This window comes from Magnolia sinica, chromosome 2, assembly GCF_029962835.1.
Source record: "Magnolia sinica isolate HGM2019 chromosome 2, MsV1, whole genome shotgun sequence".
In the NCBI taxonomy this organism is placed as follows: Eukaryota; Viridiplantae; Streptophyta; class Magnoliopsida; order Magnoliales; family Magnoliaceae; genus Magnolia; species Magnolia sinica.
The window spans coordinates 129,342,118-129,363,442 of record NC_080574.1 but is presented as its reverse complement, the minus strand read 5'-3'; the positions used below and the strand labels follow the sequence as shown (position 1 = coordinate 129,363,442).

General features: G+C 38.5%; 1 long non-coding RNA gene across 1 annotated transcript; it reads right to left on the bottom strand.

Moving 5' to 3' along the window:
• Positions 1-10,992: 10,992 nt before the first annotated feature.
• Positions 10,993-11,692, bottom strand: LOC131230512 (uncharacterized). The gene is made up of 2 exons (XR_009164036.1): positions 11,639-11,692; positions 10,993-11,361 (listed from the first exon to the last, which is right to left on the bottom strand). It is a non-coding gene; the product is annotated as an uncharacterized LOC131230512 (long non-coding RNA).
• Positions 11,693-21,325: the final 9,633 nt, after the last annotated feature.

The window sequence follows — 21,325 nt, the reverse complement described above, 5'->3', positions numbered from 1 at the left end:
ACATAATGGCCCCACACAGATATAAGCAAGTGAATAGGTGAACAGGCAAGGGGGAATAAGTATCTGAGTGACTCTTGCACTCGCATATGTAAATAACCTTTGCACTAAGTTGAATAACTTTTTACGCACTTTACAAGTAATTGATTGTTAGAAATCTCATGTAAATTGGGCGTTCCAGATCAATGAAATATGATCAAGTTATTTCAACTTGGCTTATTTGAAAACATATATTAATACAACATGTGCTCCTGATACGGGGAGGGATGTGATAAGGTTGATCACCATCTTCCTCAGGAGATAACAACTCCAAATCCATGGAGTTCTCTAGCCTTCTCATAGAGCTACCTTGAATGTACGAGGAATAAAAGAATAAATAATTCCTAATAAATTTGAAATAATTTGATTGATGATTAAAAAAAATGAAATTACAACTCTTTAAATAATGAACTCAAACCTAAGACGGAGTTTTAGACTTAAGACTCTAACTCAAACACCCTAAAAATGTGACTTACAATAAATAGTTAACTTACTATTTATAGTTGGCCCCTATTCTTACTAGACTTCATGGTTTTCGGCCAAAAATAATAAGTTTCCAATTTGGCCCATCCACATTGTTCTCGTAATTTTTCTGAGCGATTTTTCATGTACATGACTTCTACAACTCAAAGGATCAAAAGTTATACTCAAACTAAAACTTTCTATTTATATTACAAATGAAACTAAACTGAACTTTTAACCGTCAATCAATGGAATCTCACAAATCCAGTGTGTGCAACGAGACCGAGCAGGATTGATTGGCTTAAGTGGGTTTTCTTACCCAAAATCATATATGATATGTCAAAAAACTCATCCCAATTTGCGAGATACGACTGATTTAAAGTTCTGACAATCCAGATCATTTCTGCCTCCGATCGGGCCTTCTCTACTCCGTCTTTGCCATGAAGTGTCTGCGACTCGCTCTACATCAGCTCCTCCAATGGCCGCTGTCAATTTTCATTTTTAGCCTTCAGTTTGTAAGTCATGGTGGGACCAGCCATCATTCAATAATTGATCAGTGCTATCCTTACTCTTGATACAGTGGTAGACTCTCAGAAGTTTCAACACTCGGTCAAGAGTTCAAGTATCCATGCGTGGTGAAAACCCACTACGGCGTTAGTGTGTGGGGGTGTCTGTGCGTGTGTAAAAAAAAAAATGTATGCACTATAAACCATCCAAGGTGGGTCCATCCAATCAACAATTCAAGTAGCGTTGGAAGTAATGAACAGCAGTCTTGAGACTACAATCTTGGTAGTACATATGGAAATTACCTTACCCGAATTGTGGTAATACATATGGAAGTTACCTTAATAGAGTTGTGAGTTTTATTAACAGCAGGAAATTCATATTTATATACCCAATCAGTTTCGTAGATGCACCTCTATTCCCTGCGTTTAGTCATACAATACTGTAAAAGTTGCACTATCTAGTCATACAACAATATCCACTATAAATGTGCCCTATCTTTAAAAAATTCAGACAATCCAAATCCACTCTCCAAAATGCGCCTCCTTTGTACATTGATTGGTGACCGTGGCCACAGTTTCCAACCGTCAAATTCTCTCATGCGCATGGTGGTCCACTTGTTGAGTTGCCATCTTGATTTTTGGACCAATGCATATTTATATGATGCCCCACCTAATGAATGGCCCAGATCATGGCATGTCTACTGCAAATACCCTTCAGTACTTCACGCAAATTGCAGTAGCATTTCTCACCCATGAGATTATAAATAGGGCATGATCCTCTCGTACTCACCGCATTAAGACAATGGGTACAAAGGCCTTTCTCATTCCCTTCTTCCCATCCCTTCCAAGATAGCTGCCAAGGAAACATTCCAGAATTCTCAAACTCGTGAGTGTAGTATGGTCTATTACGCTCTTTATTTTAGCTGTTTGGTTCTTTTAGTCAATGGGCAGGATCATCCGCCCGTTGTGAGTTTTAAGGATGTGGCTCATCTATGGCAAGACTAAAGGAAAATATATGTACTACATGTATGGAGACACATGCCAGCCATTATATTCCGTAGTTTATGTTTTCTTTTAATGAAAATCGAGGTAAAAAATGTCAATCCCAGTGATCAAATGTGTGGAGCATATTAAAGCTTTCCATGAGATGGGTCATGCTTCTTAGACCATGTTGTCCAAAATTGATGTAGAGCGGGTCGCAGACCTTTTATGGCCAAGTTAGATAAGAAAATGCCTGATCAGAGACGTAGATGATCCAGACCATCAGAACTTAAAACTGACGTATCTCGCAAATCGGAATGAGCTATCAAACAAACCATATATGATTTTGGGGTAGTATGAGATACTTTAGCTAGGCTGCACATGCCGAATTTGTGAAATACCATCAAATCGACGGTTGAATTCTTGTTTTAATTTCATTTTTACTATTTATAGTAAGTTTTAGTTTGAGTATAACTCTTCATCCATTGGGCTTTAGGAGTTGCGCCCAACATGAAAAGTACTTAGAATAATTAGGAGAATAGCATGGTTGAGCTAAATAGGACATTTATTAATTTTGGCTGAAAACCATGAGGTCTAGTGGAAATCACAATGGTCTATAAATAGTAAGTTTACTATTTATAGTAAGTCATGATTTCTAAGAGTTTTAGTTATAGTATGAGTCCAAAACTTCTTCCGAGGGCTTATGTTATTATTTAAGAGGTTATAAGCTTGTTTTTCATCATCAATCAATTTATTACGAATTTTTTAGAATTATTTTATTTTTTTATTTTCCTTGTGGATTTGAGGTATCTCTGTGAGGAGTCCAGAGAAGTTACATATAAGACTGTGCTCGACCTCTTGTCCTTCCCTAAGTCAAAAACTCTAAGTGTTTTGGTCCTTAATCCCAAGGAAATTGAAGGTCTAAATGCTATTTTTCCAGCCGTTCATTTGCATGTGATTTTATGCACACGAGCATGGTTGTAAACGCATGTGGGCTTAGCAATATCCTCCAAAAGTATCTTCAAATTGCCATTATTACCATGATAATATCTTTGTATTAAAATAATAATAATAATAATAAATAAGTCATAAAAAAATCTCACTCTTTAATATTAACATTTTCTCTTTCCGTTTCTTTTTTTCTTTTTCTTTTTTCTTTTCCTCCCGTTAGGGCTGTCATTTGACCAGGATAGGGCCAGGTAAAATCAAAATTTTGAATAAGCCCAGCCCGAATAGATTAAAATTCAAGCTGAAGCCAACCCAAGCCTAAGCCATTGACAACCATATCTCTAGTCTTTAATAAGCACATGCATGCCAAACCTCAAAATTTTAGGATTTGTCACCTCGTGGATGATTTAAAAACATTTCTTTAGAAAACATCTTGTGTAGAAGAACTAAATTTTTTGACATAATACATAGTGGAATTAGCAATATCTTTAGCAAGAGTCAAGACAGTTTCTTTGGGGTTTTTAGGCATGAGGAGTCTGGTGCAAGGATTTGTGAAACTCATGGACTTCGAATATCTCCTTTATTGTGTAGATTTTCCTAATTCACACCTCCATAAATTAATTTATTTGGGGCAAATCCATAAACATAAAAGCCTAGCAATCTCAAAATGAGAGACTATTTTAAAAGTTTTTAAAAAAAAAATTATATGAAAACATAACACACTAGTTGTAAATGCAACTAGCCACAGTGTTGGGTGTTGGGAGCGATGCACAAAAACCTTAGGATCTCGCCTCCCAAAACACTAGAATTATGGGATATAATATAGCAATGAAATAAATCAAAGCATAAACCACACGACACAAGAGATTTTACGTGGAAAACCCTCGAAAAGGTGAAAACTACGGGACCTAGTCCAGAGCAACAATTCACTATGAAGTAGAACGTTACAACCGATCACAAGCACACACCGCTTGGATCAAACCTTCTTCACTCATGTAGGAGTGGATGAACAATAAGAGAGTAATGAAAAAAAAGAGAGATCTCACCGATCACGAGGACGTAAAAGCGTCGAAAAGTCGACTACGCAGTAGATCACCTTGACGAGTAGAATCCTCCCTTCCACAAGCTTCCTCTCTCTCTCACATTGGTCGTGAAAACACCTTAACATACCCTAAAATAGCCCTAGGGAGCCCTATTTATAGTTTAGGCAACTCCTCTTCTGCACCTCTGTGAAACCGCCTAAAATTTACGCACTCCGCACAAAATCCGCGCAGAATCTGCATAACCCTCGACTAGTCGAGGCAGGTCCTCGACAGGTTGAAGGACCCCTTCGACCGGTCGAGCCTGACCCTCGATTGGTCGAGGCCAAAAAATACTGCTTGCTAGACTTTGAGTCGAGCGGGCCTCGATTGGTCGAGCAGCGCAGTAATGCCAAGATTTGAGACATTCAATCTGCACTACCGAGGAGGAAAACCCCATCATCGGGCTCACTATACTGTATACATGTCATCTAACTGGTTTAACATGGTTACCCTATAATGAAAATGGGATGCCCTAGAAATCATATGGATCCAACCATCAAGTGATTCATCAAGTGATTTCAAGACCTAGGCCCACCTTGTCCATGAAAAGGAGACCTCAAACCTGGACCGAGAGATCGGACAAGCGAGAAGAGAAAAAATGAACTTGATCTCTGCTATCCGCCTGGGCTATCACATCCGCCACCGTATTTCCTTCCCTAAATATATGCTGAAATTGAAAGATTCCTCTACTTCTAAGATGGTTGATTCTTATGATCCAGTATCCCCATTTCCAACTGGGATAAGAGGAACCCAGGAGGAAACTAAGATCCAGCTGAGAACTCAGAAACCGGGCTTACAGAATTCCCGATCGCCGAATCCGGCGTCGACAGCCTCCGTAGAACCCCATTCTCGGATCCCGGCACCCATTCACCAGGTTCCGATCCTGGGATACTACAAAGAAGATTTATAATTATCAGTCTGATTCATAATGAGCATAACCAAAAGCATAATCCACGAACAATAACCACAAGAACACCACCACAAAATCAACTATGATCAAAAACTTTTGAGTATAATGCGTTAGAAAGAAAAAATACAATGTAACGAAAGAAACAAAACTCCAGAAGCTTGGCTGCATGCTCCAACTACGGCAAGACTATGGCTGCGACTGCATCCTGGCGCACGCATCAATCGTGCATAAGCTTATAGAAAGCTTAGAGGGTGGTGTGAGTATGTGCGCAATATAAGCGTGCTCAAAATACAAGGTCAGAGTAATGCGGAATCATGGTGATGAGCACATGAATGCAATCAGCCGTACCAAGGCTATGCGGTACAAGATATGAATGCTATCGGCCATAATACGGCCATGCAATGCGAGATGCAACTCAAGCATGCCAATCCTCATTATGTATCAGTACAGTTCTCATTCTTGATAATCACCGGGGTTCAATACACTCCAAATGGCACTGTCGCTCTCCTAGCCGCACAGTCCAAGTGAGCGTAAAAAACCTCACTATCCGCCTGGCCAATAGTCTGCCAATACCTATCCGGCACGTCGATAGCGGACCCATTCGCGAGCTGGTCAAACTCAGCCTAGTATTGCCCCCTACCCTCGGGCGAGTAAGGCCACACTCCTTTCCAACCGACTACGACAGTGGGAGACGCGGCCTCCTGGTTTCGGCCCTCATGCGCTCATATATCCACTCGGTCTCGACGTTGGAGTCATCCTCTGGTACCATCGGGTTTAGGAATTTTTACCCAGGGACATCTATGGCGCCCGTATGCTAGAACCAAATATTTTCGGTATCCAACCCTGCCATCCACGATGTGTCTGTGGAGGCTATGGCCCTGATGTGGCTAGGGCATACGGTAATTACAATCACACAAATGCAAGTGCATGAATCACACTATCAATCATGCAATAAATCTCGTATATACCATGCACTTATATGAGGCAACTCCGCCTATCGTGGAGCCCATAAACAGCCTATCCAAAGGTATATGCTATGATCGGTCACTCCTCACATCGGCATACATATGGTGCGAATGATCATGAATCATGGATCTATACTAAACATGTAATAAGAGATGGGCTCTAGGTATAATGGAGATGGGCCTAGACGGCCTACTTACCACAAGTTTGGGCTTATCAGTGGCCTTAAGGAGAGCTATAATGCGGACATTTAACCAACATTATCAATGTGGACGTCAAACCAACAAATTGCTCCCAAGGCGTGGCCCGTTATTAGTGTCAATACATATGCTATGGTGGAGTCACACTATAAGTTACATTATATTCATCCTATTGGGCCTTGACCCGTGGGCCTCCAGTACATCAAATGGGCCTCATAATACGCGCCTAATACAAATCAAGGTGGGCCTCAACAAGGACCCCTTAATACATGAAGATGGGCCTCCACAATGGGCCTTAATTATCTCCAACACAGTTGGACAGTTGGATGAAACACATACATCATGATGGAGCCCACACTAATAGAGGGCGTGATTTACCATACATACATAGGCGGGTCCTAAGTAGGACTCACCATAATGCTTGTTCTCCACCCAGCCTAGGGCCCAATATAATGTTTATTTTCCACCCAACTTAGGGCCCATTATAATGTTTATTTTCCAACCAACTGTTCATATGGTCATGTGGACCAGGGTAGGGCCCACTGTAGTGTTTATTTATCATCCAATCTAACCATAAGGTCACATGGGCTTAGATAGGGCCCACTAATATTTATTTTTCATACAAAATGGGCCACTGTAATGTTTGTTTTCCCATACAACCTGTTGATAGATTGTGTGGACCAGGGGCCCACTGAAATGTTTATTTGTGCCCAACCTGTTCACAGGGCCATGCAGCCAGGGAGGGGCCCACCCAAATGTTTATTTTTCATCTGACCTGTTGATCGGGTCGCGCGGGCAGGGAGCCCACCAAAATGCATTTGACGTCTAACCTTTTTATAGGGCCACCCGAATGGGGGTGGACGTGGGGCCCATCAAAATGTGGTTCACAAATCCAGCCCATCCATTATGTGTGTCCCACAATTTTAAGGGTCCAAATCAAGTTTCATTTGCATCCAAAACTCAGGTAGGCCCCACCAACGATTTTATATGTTTTAGGCATGTCTTCACATGAATTTCGTATAAGGCTGATTTTTTTGAATGGCCCACGGCCAGGGAGGTGGTCAACGAATGGACGGTGTGGATGTGCAAAATACACATCATGGTGGGGCCCACGGCTGGACGTGGAACCAGTCCGTCCGCCCGCCCTCTGGCGTCCCTGACAATGGCAGCAGCAGGCGCTGCTGCCTAAGTTTGTTGTTTTTTTTTTTTTGAAGAAAATCATTTTTTTGCAAAAACTCCTGTGTGGGGCCCGCATCGGATGAATCCACTCCAGCCATCGGATTCCACGGTCCAAGACCGATCGAATGAGTCTAATATACGGCCTGTTTTTGGCGAATAAAGGGATCTAGGTGGTTTTCAAGGGTGATACTGCTTTTTCCTATGGTATGGCCCGCTTGAGAACTGGATTGGTTCCAGAATTTGGCTCAACGTCTAAAATAATCCAAGGAAGAGGATAGACGGATTGGATCAAATACCTTAAAAGTAACTTTTTCCCTTCTTTTTTTTGTGTGTTTGCTAGTACACCTCCACGTCAGTGCACACACTTCACTTTCCAACGTCCAGACGACACTCCTAAACACATTGCTATGGTGGGTCCCACGTAGATGTGGCCCACCATCATATATGTATATAATATATATTATATTATATATATGATACATATTATATTATATATATATTATATATATATATATATATATATATATATATTATATAAAATATAACATATATGTATATACATATATATATATATATATTTTTTTTAAAAAGCATTGGGCCATCCAAACAATGGATGGTGGGATCATCACCTGCAATAGAGTGGGCCACACCGTCTGATGTAGATGGACGGGTAGATATAACGCATATTGGTGGGATCCACACCATTACAAAGAAAGAAAGAGAGAGAGAGATAGAGAGAGAGAGATACACGGTGAGATAGAGGAACCTCGCCACTATGGGCCCTCTTGATTAAATCACATACATCCAGATGGGTCCCACCAATAAGTGGGCCCTGAAATTTAAAATAATGACAAAGCACCCACCTTATCTTCCTTCTCCTTGCTCCCTTGGACTCCTTAGCTCCTTACCTTCACTTTTAATGGAGGTTGATGAAAGATGAATGGTTGAGATTGGAGATGAGAGGGTGGGCCACACTTGAAGTTGAGAGAGTGTGTTGGATGTGTGAAATTTCTCATGGGATTTGGAAAAATTGCTAGAGAATGAGAGGGAGAGATAGAAATAATGGATGAAGGGATGGGTGGAGTGATGGTTGTAAGAAAGGAGTGATGAGAGGTATGGTTTAGTTTGAAATTGGTGGAGAAGAGAGATGGTTGTGGTTGAAAATGAGAAAAAGAGGAATGATGAGGTGGAAAGTTGGTGGACTTTTGGAAAAAGAGGGAATGGGTGAAGTACTTGATGTATGGGATGCATTAATGGTTGATTGATGGGACTAATTGTGTAGAGATTCCCTCGAAATCCGTAACGCGTGGTGTTTCTTCGGAATAAACGCAGATTGGCATCTTCTTGCCTGGGTATCAGTTCGGTGCGCAAGTCACGGTGTTGGAACCGCGGTGACGACGCGGTCGCTATGATATAACTTTCGGATCAAGCCGACGTCGGTGCGCGGGACCTGGCTTAGGATCGTGCGCAAACACCGAATACGGTGCGAAGGTTGCCAGAATTTGACCGAAAGGACCGCGGAAGCTAACGGAACAGTACGGACTAGGACACGGGTCTTACATTGCGATCCAGCTGAGAATTTGATTCCACAATCACCTAGCGATATCCTCCACATAGGCAGAAGTCCATACCGTCATAGATAGCCCGAAGCTCAGTATAAACATTTGATCCCACCCCATATCCAGCCAAAAAGGCAAAACAAAAGGACCCCCTATCGTCTCTGCAAATACCCCCACCTCTAGAATTACTTGGGTTTCCTATCGCCGATCCATCCACATTAATCTTAATCCACCCAGGAAGAGGTCTGTCCCACTTAACCAACACTGGACAGGCTTTCAGATCGAGGATTTGCCCCTGCTGAGATCTGCACGCACGAAGGAATGATCGTGTAAGCCTCTGGATGTGGAATGGGTCTGCGGCTAACTCATAGCTGATCCTGTCCTGACTGGTACCAATAGCCGCTGCTGCCTCGGAGATGTTCCCCTTGATTAAAGAAAGCCACCATTTGGCCCTCTCAATCACCTCCGAGATTACAGGAGTTTTACCATCGAAGATCGCTGCATTTCAACTCTTCCAATTGGTCCAGAAAATGATGCAGGGGGCAACCTTTTGCGACAAAGAAATGGATGGGATGCCAGCCATAGCGCCCCACCATTGAGATAGTCTGGACTCAATCGAGTTTGTCTATAAAACATGAATACTGAAAGCGTTGTCAAAAAAAGACCAAACGGCCAAAGCTAGCGAGCAACTCAGGAAAAGGTGAGAGACTGGTTCGGATGAAGGACCGTGAGATCAGCCGCACTAACTGAACAACAGGCGCACTTGGAAGCCAAAGAAATACCACGAGCTTGAACCGCATCATCAACTGTTATTGCTCCCATAATCAATCGCCACGTGAAAAGAGCAATTCTTGGGGGGAATTTGCAGTGTCAGACCTTATTTGCCCAGCTTCTGGACGGCAGAGGCTCACAGCATCTGTCCCAGGCTGAAGAGATGGTGAGATTCCCCTGCTTAGAAAAAGGCCAAAAAGGAGTATCGACGCCATCCGAAAGGCAGAAGCCGCAGTGATAAAAGAAATCCAAGACCCATTAGGGAAGGAAGGAGAAGGCTGCCGAAGGCAGTAGAGGATCATTCATACCCAAAACATCATCCACCTACAGCTGAAGTAGAGACAACGGAACGGCGAGAGAAGCAATCCCATGAAGCGACGAAAATTTTCGTAGCTAAAAGTCAAATTTTCGTAGCTAAAAAGTTTTAGCAACGAAAGTTTTCGTCGCTAAATTCGTCGTTAAAAGACCGATGTCGAAGCGTTTTATCAGCGAAGAATTCGAATAGTCACTAAATGCAAGCTTTTTAGCGACGAAAATTTTCGTCGCTAAAAAAAACTGTACAAGACTTGACAAAACTTTTAGTGATGAAAATTGTCGTCGCTAAAAAAACTGTACAAGACTTTTAGCAGCGAAAATTTTCACTACTAAAAAAATCATTCCATTTTTAGAGACGAAAATTTTCGTCACGAAAAAACTGTACAAGACTATTAGCAACGAAAATTTTCGCTCCTAAAAAATCGTTCCACTTTTATCAACGAAAGTTTTCGTTGCTAAAAAACTGTACAAGACTTTTAGCAGCGAAAATTTTCGCTACTAAAAATATTGTTCTACTTTTAGCGACGAAAAAGTCCGTCGCTAAAAAATTGTACAAGACTTTTAGCAGCGAAAATTTTCGCAGCTAAAAAATATGTTAAACTTTTATCGACGAAAGGTTTCGTCACTAAAAAAACTGTACAAAACTTTTAGCAGTGAAAATTTTCGCTACTAAAAATATTGTTCTACTTTTAGCAACGAAAAGGTTCGCCGTTAAAAAATTGTACAAGACTTTTAGCAGCGAAAATTTTCGCTACTAAAAATATTGTTCTACTTTTAGCGACGAAAATGTTCGTTGCTAAAAAATTGTACAAGACTTTTAGCAGCGAAAATTGTCGCAGCTAAAAAATAAATTACAAAACTTTTAGCTACGAAAATTGTCGTCGCTAAAAGTCTCTTTTTAAAAAATTATTCTAGCTCAAAATTCTGCACAAAATTCCTGATATACACCTGTTAACAATATATTTCATCATATTCATCCTGATATACACCTGTTATATAATATATTTCATCATATTCACATTCACATCCATCTAAACCCAAACAAGAAAATCCATCCAAACATAAAAGTACATTCATCCAAACACAAACAATCTTATCCACATCACACTCATTCACGCATAAATACATATAAGTTTAACATAATAAACAAATATACAAAAAATCATCGTCTTCTTCCTATTTCGACAACTTCCTTACCACCTACTTTCTAGTCAAGTTCCATAGCCATGTACACTTGTTTCCTTGTCCTTGCATCTTAACATCATCGCCATCTTTCTCTTTTATCTACACCACCCAACATTTGGAAGGATCATACATGTATTCATTGAAGAAGATATGCTCAAAGATTGCAGGGTCATCCAGAGATGGAAGATCATGCTTCTTTCTGGCTTCACACTTCCCTTCTATCATCTCCACTGGCACACTGAGTGTTTCTGCACTGTAATACACCTGCCAATTGAACTAAAAATCATGTGACATCATTTCTACTAGTCACTGGAAACAAGCATATGATTTGTGACTCCATAACATGTCTGTGGGTTCTCTATGAACTCTAATCACAGAGTGATACCCAAAAACCTGACACACTTGGTGGTCAAACTACAACTCAATGCCAACATGGACTAGCACATCAGCCACTTTTGTTGTAACAGGAATTGTTTGATAACCATGATGAAGAAGAATACTTTCCAACAAAGAGCTACCAGTTAACAGCCAAGAAACTCACCTCCATCGTGACGTGGCAAGCCAAAAGTTGATAAGGCATGTACTTATAGCCATTGCAAAAAGAAAAAATGAAAAACTGAGTTGTGGCTTTTGGGTTTTCTCAATGACATCATATCTTTTATTCAAGTCACAATACAAAATAAAATTCAAATCTTTCAAGGCCTGATTGAGTTTCATCGACTTAATGCAAAGATAATCTACAAGCTCAAAACAGAGCTAATCACAGGTTCACCAGGCTAGAAATAATCCATTGATCTAAATGCATCTTTTACGCTGCATTTTGAAACACACCTGAGTTGGATTGCAATTGTTCAGTTCAATTAGGTGGCAATGATTGAACTGTATCGACAGTTAGTGTTATTCATAATGGAGTACAAATTGCAATTACATTCCTTTCTAGTTGAACTTGGAGTAATGATCACACAATACAAATACTATGATAGTTTCAAATTGGTCATTTCAGCTTCACTGAAATGATTATTGCATTTCTAGATGATAGCATGTCCACACACAACCATAGCCTTGCATATACTCTCACCTTGAGCTGTCCTCAAACTATCCATACATATTAACTTTGGAATTCACTTTTAGTCGAAGAAATTGAATGTTAATCTATATGCAAATAGAGATCATCATAGTTCCAACACTTATGTTCCTTGAATGAAAAGAAAAAACCATTGAATATCATTCAAAATATAGAACATGAAAGCAATGAAACACAAGTTCTTCTACAATATTTGGTGGTAATGTCAGTTGTATTAACAACATGCCTGCACTGCAAAAGTTCAATACAAACATTCTACAACAGAAATAACTTTTGTTTTTAAGTTGAGACTATGAGAAACTCTGATATGACTGTGGTACTATCAACATGATCAAGAGATATGGGAGCCAATGGAATTTAAAAGATATACCGTAGTTACTAGAAACCATATCATTAATGAAGTATATAACATAAGTGCTTGTTTTTCACAACAGCAAAACTTCATAAGGTTTTTAACATTACTGAGAACAGAAGTTCTTAAAAGTTTAGGAGAGCTCCAATAAAGAAAAGCTGGAAGACATGACAAACTCAATCTTCCTTCAGTGAGCAGATAAGCAACAATTGCGATTCCTTTATCTTAGCGATAGATTGCACCACCGAACTACGAAGAATTATGATAAGATCTACATGTAAGAATTTTTCTTTCTTCCTCTTTCTACAAGAGTGTTTCGTAGTGACCATAAGTTTTGCATTAAAACCATATCATTAATGAAGTATATAAGCCACCAAGTTTCAACAGGCTTTAAGCCAGGATTGACTTTACTTCATTGGATATTGCATCTTTACTTCCAAATAAATGAATTCATTGTAATATAAATCAATTGGGCACAAATCAAACCCTATAGTGATCAAGAATTTCATTGGGCGGCTAGTAGATTTCCATTGGGCACAAATCAAACCCTATAGTCCTTTCCTATCAATTGGGCACAAATCAAACCCTATAAATCAATTGCTCTCCTAGATTACCACCATTACAATTTGTGAGGCAGCAAACTGTCCAAACTTCATCATTGATTATCCTTCAATTTTTGCGATTGTTCCTTTAATAGAACAATTTATGGAAAACATTAAGGCCCTTCCAATCTAAACCTCACATCATTTGCATAGAATAAAGGCAATAGATTTCAACCTAAGAAATCTTGCAGGAGTTGCGTAAGTTTGTTCTGTAGGGTATGTAGGTATTTTTCTGAGCCAAGGCTGCAATCACATCTCCCAAACAGGAAAGGGACCGATTGATATGCTGTGCTTATTTTAGCCTATCTCCTGTTACTTTCTGATTTATCCACCCTCTCACTTCCTGCATTTTCTAACCATTTAGTGTCACCATGCTGATAAAGTTCTTCACTAAACAGTAAATTTCACAACAATCATCATCAGGACAGGAACAAAACAAATTCATAGAGAAGTTACTTATTGAAATTACCAACCTTCATAGAGAAGAAGTATGGGAACAATCGTTGCAATAACAAATTCATAGAGAAGTTACTTCCGAAGCTCACAATTGCTGCATCAACAAATGCAGATTTCAATATATATAATACAAAGCCTGCACCAAGAATATAAAAAATGAAAAATGTTTCTTACTTTTCAAGAATTTGGTTACATTAGGAAATGCTTTCAACACCTGGAAAAGAGACCAAATAAAGAAAAAGAAAAAAAGGTAAAAAAAATAAAAATAAAAATCAGCATATAGTGCAATATAATCTGCAAAGTTTACAAAATTAAAAATGATAATAGATGACACTTCAAGCAAATAAACACATGTCAAAATATTTATGGAGAGAAATTTTTTTTTAAAAAAAAAAAAAAAAAAAAAAACATAAACACGTCAAGCATTTATGATGCAAAATCCTGCACCAATTGAACTTCATTTATGATTACTGAAAATCAGTCCATGCACAAGTGAATCCAGTGAGAAGTTGTGATGTGCATACCAAGGGTATAATATAATGGAGCACAATAAATCCCATGAGCATTGCAGGCCTACAGAAGTTATGCAACATCAATAAGAAACACAAAAATCTAAAAAGGAGGCTCACATATAGAGTTTAGAGGTGTGTTGAGCATACACATGTATAACCTAGCCCATCTAAATGCCACCACATGTGCCAGCCAGGCACAAAGGTGTGAAATCCTATATATGTGAACATAGGTTCATTCCCAGTTGATCTCATTTTAGCAAAGATAATGACAAGAGCTCCTAAATTCATACATAAAAACAAAAGAAGAGGAAAGGAGTTCCTACCAAGTGAATTTAGAGGTTTTTCCCTTTTATCAATTGGTATTCCTTAATACGTAAATACATACATATATACATGCATAGATAGACATATACACACGCTCTCTTTCCCCCACCCCATGTATGGGTGGGCACACACACACAAGAAATGTCCATGAGTGAGTTTCAGCTCATAGGGGGAAATGCTTACTTGTCTCAAAATACACATTTGTTGCTGGACTCAACAAAAGCACGAAGACTTTCGCAAGAGAAAGAAACACCCGAGGGAAATGCTAGATGGTTCTTTGCAAAAACTTGGAATCTGTGGTAATATAGACAGAAGAAGATGGAAACTACTTGACTATGCAACAGACAACTGCCTTAGAAATTCGAATATAAAACTTGCATCTAGAAACCTTAAATAAAAAATAAGTATAGGTTTAGGTTATAAGTATAGGTTTAGGTTGGGTTATAAGTTAAGGTTTAGGGATTTGAGTTTAGGTTAAGGTTTAGGTTTAGGTTATATGTATAGGTTTTGGGATTTGAGAATAGGTTTAGGTTAGGTTATAGGTTAAGGTTTAGGTTTAAGTTATAAGTATAGGTTTTGGGATTTGAGAATAGGTTTAGGTTATAAGTATAGGTTTAGGTTGGGTTATAGGTTAAGGTTTAGGGATTTGAGTTTAGGTTAAGGTTTAGGTTTAGGTGTTATAAGTATAAGTATAGGTTTAGGTTTAGGTTATAGGTATAGGTATAGGTTATAGGTTAAGGTTATAAGTATAGGTTTTGGAATTTGAGAATAAGTTTAGGTTATAAGTATAGGTTTAGGTTGGGTTATAGGTTAAGGTTTAGGGATTTGAGTTTAGATTTAGGTTATAAGTATAGGTTTTTGGATTTGAGAATAGGTTTAGGTTGGGTTATAGGTTAAGGTTTTGGGATTTGAGTTTCGGTTTAAGTTATAGGTTTAGGTTTAAGTTAAGGTTTAGGGATTCGAGTTTAGGTTAAGGTTTAGGTTTAGGTTATGGGTTTTGGGATTTGAGAACAGGTTTAGGTTATGAGTATAGGTTTAGGTTGGGTTATAGGTTAAGGTTTAGGGATTTGAGTTGAGGTTTAGGTTTGGGTTTACGTTATAAGTATAGGTTTAGGTTGGGTTATAAGTTAAGGTTTAGGGATTTGAGTTTAGGTTAAGGTTTATGTTTAGGTTATAAGTATAGGTTTTGAGATTTGAGAATAGGTTTAAGTTATAAGTATAGGTTTAGGTTGAGTTATAGGTTGGAATGGAAAACAAGTTATTTTAGACTACTAAAGCTAAGATGGACAATCCTGCAAGTGAACCTGTTAGAATTCCTGCTCCATCTTCGTGTCCTATATAACAAAACACATAAATGCGGAGAGGCTCCCAATCAGCTCTTCAACTCTCCAGGAAAAATGGTCTTTGTGAAAGCTCAGGAGCATTGGACTATTAGATCTCCTTCAGCCTTCTGTGTCCAATGCACCTCCCAACTTTCTGTAACCAGCTGTGGTCCTTCATTATGGTGTAGAGAACACACAAAATAGTCACTTAAATACATCCAGACAAATCACAGTAGCACTTCTCTAACATTCAAAATTTTCAAAATCGAATTGGAAAAAAGAGAATCAAAGTAAACTAAATCAGATTTGAAAGTTAGTCAAATCATAAATAGGCGGATTATGGATGGAGACATTGTTTTCATTAATAGGCCACCTAGTACTCATAAACATTCATTACAAACATTTTCTGTCTATGTGCATGACGACCATACTGTTAAGATCAATCCCCTTATTTGTGCTCCCCTAGGTGCAGATTTTGATGGGGATTGTATTCATATATTTTATCCAATCTCTAGCAGCAAAGGCAGAAGTTTTGGAGCTGTTTAGTGTTGAAAAGCAAATCCGTAGTTCTCATAGAGGTAGTCTGAATTTACAACTGGTGCATGATTCTTTATTGTCACTTAAACTCATGTTTAGGACTTTTTTCTTGAACAAAGCGACTGCGCAACAGTTGGCTATGTGTTTTTCACTAGTTTACTGGAACCTGCTTTGCTTAAGGCTCACCGTACGGGTCCTCTGTGGACTGTTTTGCAAATGGTACAGAGTGCTTTACCTACGTTTTTTGACTACTTTGGGGAGAGGCATTTGATCAGTAAAAGTGAAATGGTGAGGATTGATTTCAATAGAGATTTACTGCAGTCATCATTCACAGAGATTGTTACTTCTGTTCTTGACAAGAAGGGAACAGAAGAGGCTGTTAAGTTCTTTAATATGTTGCAGCCATTGCTGAAGGAGATTCTCTTTTTAGAAGGATATAGTGTTGGCTTGAATGATTTTGACATTCCCAAGGCTGTTACTGAAGATATAAAAGTAACAACAATTATAATAATGGTGCCTCTCGTATACTAACAAGAACCAATTTCACCAAGAGATTAATGAAGTAGTTCTAGAAAAAGGCACTAAGTTACCTGAAAAAAGTTGAGAAAAGAGATGAGCCCTTGAGATGAGATTAAGTAAGATCTCACTGTTGAATTAGCTCTTTTATTTCTTTCTACATCTGCACAACAAAAGGTCAAGTCATCTATGTTTTTAGGTCAGAAACTTTGGCTCTCTAAACGCCCAATAATTTTGAATCCAAAAATCAACAATTGGATTTTTGAATTTCTGCAGTTGAGGCCCTAGGAATTTAAAAACCCAAAATGAAAGTTACCGTTTTCTAGCATTGGAGAGCCAAATTCGAAGAAACAAAATAACCAAATGACATTTCAGAGTCTTCCAAAAGAAAAGTGGAAAAAAAAAAAAGGAAAAGAAAAGAAAAACCCATTTGAGTTCTTTGAAACCCGTACCATAAAGCTTGAGTTGTGTTTCAAGGTCATGGCTCCCACTCGAATCACCTCCAACATGTTTGTTATCCCAACCAAAGGGATTGTCGGTCTCATCAGCTCCAAGTGTCTAACCATTCCCTTGAATGTATATAAAAGCTGGGTTTTTGGTGGCTTTGTGCAGCTAAGCAGCTCCCCACAACAAATCATCCTTCATATAAAGACAATGAAAAATCAGAGCTTTTTTAAATACAAAATGTATATAAAAGAGAAGTTAAACATAAAAAAAAGAAGGAAATACAAACCTGATAGCCAGATTAACAAGCTTCACAGCATACCATATGTGTGATTAATCTATTCTAATGCACGTATGGTATGTCATTGAGGCTCATTTGCATTAATCTGATGGTTGAATTGGTCATAAAATATCAGTTAATGATATAACTCAGTATGCATGGTATTCTTACCTCACCCTCCCACATATAAACAGATTCGATACCTGAAAGTTGCAAAATGCAAATATAGTCTATTAGTTCTAATTCCAGAGGTTATCTGCAAGTTGCATGCAAGTGATAATGGAGAGATCTATGAGCCCAGATGCAATATCCTGATACCTGCAGCCATCAATGGCAATTGTATACACATTAGTACTAAGATTTAGTGACTAAAATCATCCACTCAAAGAGTGATCATCCAAGATCATATCCAAGGCATAATCATAATAGGGAACCTGTCCTTGCAGTCCACATAAATTGAAGTCATCTCGTATATAATCCTCATCGACTTCACAAAGGAGCTCATTTCCTCTCAAGCCACAGAACCAAGAGTTCCCTTTAAAAATGGAGCTCAAAAAATCGACACGCTTTAAAATTCAAATTAAGAAATTTTTGCTAGTTCAAAAGTTCAATTCCACACCATTACCTGTTGAAAAATGTAGCAGATTAATGAGAACTATATTTTTATTTTACTCTAGAAAAAAATCTCTACATGCTTGCAATATTAAATTAAGTGGTGTCTGCTACAGCCAAAGTCAAATTCTGCGCAAGTGCCAGTTGAAAATTGAGCAGATTAATGAAAATTTTATTATGATTTTTCACAAATAATTAAATGATCCAATATTCCACCCTAACAATTCTCCATTAATTTTTATCTTGTAAAAAAGTTGCACTAATATATCACAAAAACTAAAATAATGGGGTAGATTCATAAAACAGGTGGGTGTAGATATCATAGAGGTGGGTGTAGATATCATAGCACCAGTTTCTACTTTTCGGTATGTAACACTAGAAAAGCTGTACCATTAAATCATGAAACTGGAAATAATATGGTGGAATTATAAAATGGGTGGATGTACATATCAACATCATGATAGAAGATATACATGGCGTTGATTGATTCTAGGAATGACATGAACTATATAAAATAATACTTTATAAGATTTCCCAACAGCACTAATTGTACTACTGCACAAAATTGGAAAGAAAAGGATGGATTTTTGAAAAAAGGGTGGGTGTAGATATCAACACCTATCGACATGATGATATGAGAAGTAGATGGTGTGGATTGATTATAAAATGACATAAATATAAAAATATAAAAATTAATAAGAAGATAGCACTTTTCCAATAGCACTAGTTTCTACTTTTGGTAAGTAAACATTAGAAGAGTTGTACTACTATATCACAACAACTGGAAAGATGGGTTGGATTTATAAAATATGCGGGTGCAGATTTCAATGTCCAATCAGATTGATTCTATAATAACATTAACTTTTTAATATAATAATTTAAAAAATAAAGTAAAAAAAAAAAAAAAACAAATTCAGCAAGATGCAAATGCAAATTCATAGATAATATCAGATATTATATTATATAATTTTTTATTAAATTCAAAGATCAAACAAACAAAAGACAAAATATAAACTACTAAAAAAAAATCAGAGAGAAGGTTCTTACAGTTCTGGCAAAAAAGCCCCACCACCCAAATTTCAAAAATCCAAAAAACAAAAACTCTCAATCCCTCTCTATCTTTTCTCCTCTTCAAAACAGGCCAAAACTCTCATTGCCATTGTCTCCCACAATCACCGATCGCCTTCTCCGTGGCCTCTCAGCACGGCTCTTCAATGCCTCGAGCAATTCCGCCATTGCCTTCTCCCTGTCTATCCTGTTCTTGATCAAGATCTCACTGATATCGACCGGAGTCATCTCCGACTTATCAATCACAGACTCCAATTCCATCATCAACCCATCATCGCAATCTGCAATGCCATCGAAACCTAAGTAATTCTTCAGCAAGATTTTCAAAGCTGGAAAATGCTAGGGCTTTGAAAATGGGATGATTGAGAGAGAGGGAGAGAGAGAGAGAGAGAGAGGGAGAGGGTTTTGGGCATAAAGAGGGAGAATCGGTTTTAGGCAGAGAGAGAGAGAGAGAGAGAGATTTGGGCGCGCGGCTCTCTTTTCAGCGCGCGCCCAATTATTTTGGGCATGGATTGAGTACCTACGTGGGGCCCACCGTGATGTATATGGTTTATCCCTTCCGTCCATTCATTTTTATAAATACATTTAGTGAATGATCCCAAAATTCAGGTATATTGAAGGCCCAAGTGGACAACACCATAGGAATCACGTGTGATTTAATCTCTATTGTTTCTTACCATGTGGTCCACTTGAGCCTTCGATATACCTCGTTTTATGGAATGACACCCTAAAATTATATTTCAAAATGGATGGACGGATTAGATAGAACACATAGATTGTGGTGGGCCTCAAAAAGTCCTTACCAGAGTAAACTCCGTGGGGTCCACTGTTATTTATTTATTTTATCCACTCCATCCATCCATGTTAACAGATAACATCCAAAGCTCAAGTGGACCACACAATAGGAAATAATGTGATTGAACCTCTACTATTTAAAATTTCTTAGAGGCCCTAGAAGTTTTTGGACAATTTGATCGGTCTAGATTTTAGGATTATATCTACTAATCATATATCCTAACATCATTAGTTTTCAGGATTTCCTCTCATTTTTATTATTTTCACCATATATATCTGTCTCTGTGTGTGTATGTAATAAGACACTATATATTTTGGAAAATTTAGTGTTCAGCACAGCACCGTTGACACTCAATGGAGGTGCGCACGTGGGAGGATTAAAAGGGATTTGTTTTAGGGGCCGGTGATGGGGGGAAAGTACTTAGATTTTGGGGCCCACCGTGATGTATGTTACTGATCCACTCCGTCCATTCATTTTAATGAATCATTTTAAGGGTTGATCCAAAAAGGAGTCATATCGAAGCCGCAAGCAGAGTGGAGACCACCGTTCATCCATTTTGAGATATCATTTTAAGTCATGAGCCGTCCATCCATTTTGAGATATCATTTTGAGATATCATTTTAAGTCATGAGCCAAAGAATGAGGGAGATAAAAATCTTTAGTGGAGACCACCACAGAAAACAGCGGGGAGAGTAATTCCCACTGTTGAAACTATCCTAATGCCCATCATAATGTTTATTTGAAATCTCCATAGCGGGGAGAGTTGTGTGAGCCCCACCATGATGCATGTCAAACATCTACCCCATCAGTTAGATGCACCATTCCATGGTGGGTTTAGGGATTAAAATTCAAGTCAATCCGTGACTTGTGTGGACCACACCACATACAAAAGTTAAGAGGGGTTACCCTTCATTAAAACATTTATAATTATTTTTTGGGCCTCCTGAGATATGGTTCACAAATCTAGCCCCCATCCATTATGTGTGTGCCACTTAGATGAGGGGTCATACCAAGTTTCAGACGCATCCAAATTTCAGGTAGGGGCCACTAAGTGCTTTTATATGTTTTAGGCATGTCTTCACCATGTCGTGTACTGTGTATATAGGCGCACCCTTAAGAAGCATTCTTATGAATGTTACCGGTACTTAATAGGCAGTAACGATCATATATTTCCCATGTAGGCCCACTTAAGTTGTTGTGTACTGTGTATATAAGCGCACCCTTATGAAATAAATCATTGTAAAACTCATTCCAAAACCGAATTAGTTCTTTTTTTTGTTTTTGTTTGTTCTCGGCGAATTTTCAAATGATCGAGTGACCCAA